The sequence below is a fragment of the Octopus bimaculoides genome, chromosome 18 (assembly GCF_001194135.2).
Source record: "Octopus bimaculoides isolate UCB-OBI-ISO-001 chromosome 18, ASM119413v2, whole genome shotgun sequence".
NCBI lineage: Eukaryota > Metazoa > Mollusca > Cephalopoda > Octopoda > Octopodidae > Octopus > Octopus bimaculoides.
Window position 1 is genome coordinate 46,452,432 of NC_068998.1, and position 4,584 is coordinate 46,457,015.

The 4,584-nt window shown below is 39.0% G+C and overlaps 2 protein-coding genes across 5 annotated transcripts in view; one reads left to right on the forward strand and one right to left on the reverse strand.

Moving 5' to 3' along the window:
* Positions 1–4,584, reverse strand: part of LOC106877380 (solute carrier family 28 member 3) — a 184,474-nt gene that overhangs the window by 175,106 nt on the left and 4,784 nt on the right. The gene's annotated exons all lie outside the window — the stretch shown is intronic.
* LOC106877379 (uncharacterized) overlaps positions 1–4,584 on the forward strand; it is a 39,397-nt gene that overhangs the window by 4,827 nt on the left and 29,986 nt on the right. The window lies entirely within an intron of this gene.

The window sequence follows — 4,584 nt, forward strand, 5'->3', positions numbered from 1 at the left end:
TATATATATGACAAGACGGCTGTAAAACTTCCTACCCCAAATCTCTCCAGTTCACGGTAACACATAAACAAATATGAATGACGCCGAGAGAAACTGTAGTCTAACACATACATTAACATGAACATCCATCCATACGCACACCCATACCGAGAGCCACATACATACATACATACAGACAGAGGTCCATGCGCACTTACATATATAAACATTCATAATAAAAGCACGTTGAAACACTGCTCACAAGGCCGATTTAAGTTTATACGGAAACAAATATACATTCAAAGTTATGTCTGTTTATACATTTACATACAAATTTATTTGTGTGTTTGTACTATTTAGATATGTTATGTAAACATACCGGTATATGTATATATATATATAATATACATATACAGGCATATTTTATAAACACATGTATGTATGCATGTATCTATGTTCAAGCCGAAAGTTTAAGAGGAATACAGAAAACATGGTTATTAAATTAAATCTTTACCCCCACAATTAAATTGCGCGTATCTTAACGAAGAATAACCATATACGCAAACAGGAAACGATTTCTTCACATATATATAAACACACACAAACATATTTCCACAAGTACACAGACATGCGCATATACACAGTTATTTATATAACCTCGCAGCACATACGTTCGTTTCTGTGTGCATGTGTGTGTGTGTGTGTGTGTGTGTGTGTTGCTAGTGAAGACTATTTCGAAGACAATTATTATATACTACTTAGTATATAAGTTACTACTACGTTCTACCTTTTTGTGTTAGCAGTACGATTTAGTCACTTTTTAAAGTTATGTCCACACGAATGCTCGTACACACACACACACACACACACGCACACACATACATAGGCGTAGGAGTGGCTGTGTGGTAAGAAGCTTGCTTCCCAGCCACATGGTTCCGGGTTCAGTCCTACAGCGTGGTACCTTAGGGAAGTGTCTTCTACTATAGCTTCGAGCCGACCAAAGCCTTGTGAGTGGATTTGGTAGACGGAAACTGAAAGAAGCCCGTCGTATATGCATGTACACACACACACACACGCACACACACACATATATATATATATTCAAAGTAGTACATTGATAAAATAGAAGGCAATGTGTTGACTACGCGCGTTTCGTAGTCAAATTATAGCAGAAAAAACCAGTACAATTCACAATAAATTGATCAAGATTATATTCTACTCAAAATGCAGTCACTCATCAGGTCTCTGGAAGAAATAAGAATTCAGATAACATATCTTATTAAATAAATAATAAAAATATCAGTACTTGTAGGAAAGCTTTCGTTAATACAATAAATGAAATGTAAACGCTTAAGGCTAATAATTTAAGTTAAAGGTATGATGCATCCAAAATAATATCTGTGTACTAATGGTAAACATCTTTTTGAACATAAATATATATGAAAAGATAGTGTTATTAAATAAATAAATTCGAGCGTTAAACAATATTAGTTAAATAAACGGCATCACTTATCTTAGATAGAAAATATACAGAGAAAGCGTATAAAATAATTCCTTGATTTGCAATGACACCGCTTGGGCTGGATAAAATTCGAATTATACAATAGAAGCAACTGTAGACTAAAATCATGGCATACTTAGCCTATGTATATCTTTGTTTTAATGTTTGTTTCTGTGACAAGTTTTAATAAAAGCAATTTAACATTAAAATGAAGAATTACTCAATATATTTTTGTAAAATGCTTCTTTATTAAAGTTTTACAAAAAAAGTGGGTGAAAGTGACTTCGAAATTTTGGCCCTTCACACTGTCCGATGAAGGCTAGGGGACCGAAACTTCGCAGTCACTATCACCTCTCATTTTGTAAAATTTGATATGTGCGTGTGTGTGTGTTTATATACATACATGCACGTTTAGAGATTTATACATATGCACATACATACACGCAATCATATACACACACGTACACACGCATATACGCCCACGCGCTTACATACACATACAATACATATTGACATATATACATCCACACGTGCAGTTCTATACACACGCAAGCACTCGTATGCACACACACACACACAAACACACCCGTGTGCACTTTAAAGGCGAAATATGCACACAAACACATGCTTACATACATAAACATGCACATATTTGCACATCCACATAAAAAAAAACGCACATGTACAGACACTCATATTTGCAACAAACACACACATATAAACACATATACGTATTCACGCACGTACATATACACACATTTTTTTTAAAAAAACCATCAAGTCTTGCTATTATTGTTTACGGATTTGTCGCAGACATATGCGTGACACGTGACATACGGGACGCAAGTCACAACACCAGCACGAAGGAACGACAGCTGTACAAACAAGAATCGCATTAGAAACACGAGAAACAGCAACAACAATAACAACGTCAACAGTTACAACAAAACGACAGTAACCACGAAGCCGTATATATATATATATATATTTAGATAGAAATGTACCGTTGCATTCCTCTTGTTTTACTGATAGTTATAGTACTGTAGTGGAGGCGCAATGGCCCAGTGGTTAGGGCAGCGGACTCGCGGTCATAGGATCGCGGTTTCGACTCCCAGAACGGGCGTTGTGAGTGTTTATTGAGCGAAAACACCTAAAAGCTCCACGAGGCTCCGGCAGGGGATGATGGTGGCGAACCCTGCTGTACTCTTCCTCCACAACTTTCTCTCACTCTTACTTCCTGTTTCTGTTGTGCCTGTAATTCAAAGGGTCAGCCTTGTCACACACTGTGTCACGCTGATTATCCCCCGAGAACTACGTTAAGGGTACACGTGTCTGTGGAGTGCTCAGCCACTTGCACGTTAATTTCACGAGCAGGCTGTTCCGTTGATCGCATCAACTGGAACCCTCGACGTCGTAAGCGACGGAGTGCCAACAACACGTTTGAGGCGTGGCTGTGTGGTAAGAAGCTTGCTTCTTGGCCCCCGGGTTCAGTTCCCACCCACATTATTATTATTATCATGTTAGGGGAGAGTCATTCTCTTTTAGTGCCTTATTATTTAACACACTCACCGGTTCGATTTCCACTCATTTAGTTATTTAGTTTTTCTAAAATTTTCGTACCGTCCGGCAACCTTTTCAATAATCGTTGCAACTTTCAAGAGTTAATGACTATTGAAAATGTTGCAAGACGGAACCCAAGGTGACATGCAGTGGGACTGAACCCGGAACTATGTGGTTGGTAAGCAAGCTACTTACCACACAACCACTCCTGCACGTGTGTGTATATGTATATATATATGAGTGTACGTATGTATTCCTTTATTTGTTTCAGTCATTTTGACTGCGGCCATGCTACAGCACTGCCTTTAGTCGAACAAATCGACCGCAGGACTTATTCTTTGTTAGCCTAGTACTTATTTTATCGATCTCTTTCACCAAACCGTTAAGTTACGGGGAAGTAAACTCACCAACATCGGTCGTCAAGCGATGATGAGGGGACAAACACAGACACACAAACATATACATACACACAGAATTTCCGTCTACCAAATCCACTCGCAAGACTTTGGTCGGCCCGAGGCTATAGCAGAAGACACTTGTCCAAGGTGCCACGCAGTGGGACTGAACCCGGAACCATGTGGTTGGTAAGCAAGCTTCTTACTACACACTGCCACGCCTGCACCTATGTATGTATGTATGTATGTATGATGTAGGTATGTATGCATGTATGTATGTATGCATATATGTAAGTATGTATGTATATGCGTGCATTTGTGTTTGTTCCCCACCACCACTTGACAGCCGGTGTTAGTTTGTTTACGTCGCACTAACTACTTCGGCAAAGGAGACCGATAGAATAAGTAGCTGGCTTGAAAAGAATAAATAAGTTCTGGCGTTGATTTGTTCAGCTAAAACCTTCCAAGCCGGTACCCCAGCATGGCTGCAGTCCAATGATCGAAACAATTAAAAAGGTAAAAGACATACAATTGTGCGCCTGATATACGAGAATATCAGGTGTCCAACAGTTTACGTTAGAAGGGATGGCTGCGCATCGTGTGCGCGTGTATGCGAGTGTGCGCGTGATGCACGAGCGCCTGTGGGTAACACACAGTTAGCTAAATGTCATTGACCACTATTTTAGTAGGTGGAGTTAAAATAAATACAAATAATGACATCTCTTTATATACACAGGCACATTCGATATACATACATGTCCGTATATGCATGTGTGTGTGTGTGTGTGTGTGCGTGCGTGCGTGCGTGTGTGTGAGTGCGTGTGCGTATGTATGTTGTGTTTGTGTGAATATAATTAAGTCGCTGTTAAAGATATTTTAAGTCGTAAATCAAAGGTATGTTGATTAAGATTACACCTGCAGTGGGAAGGGGAAAAGGAAAGGAAATACATTCATGCAGAAGGCGTCCCTACACAATCTGCACCCCGACAGTGTCATCTTTAATACACACACAGAGTCACAAACACATATATATTTATATATTTATTTATATATATATATATATGTATATATAAACTTAAAATGCTTGCGTAATCACAAGAATGTGGGGAGAGTGTAATGTGCGTGCGTGCGTGTGTGTGTATGCCGGGG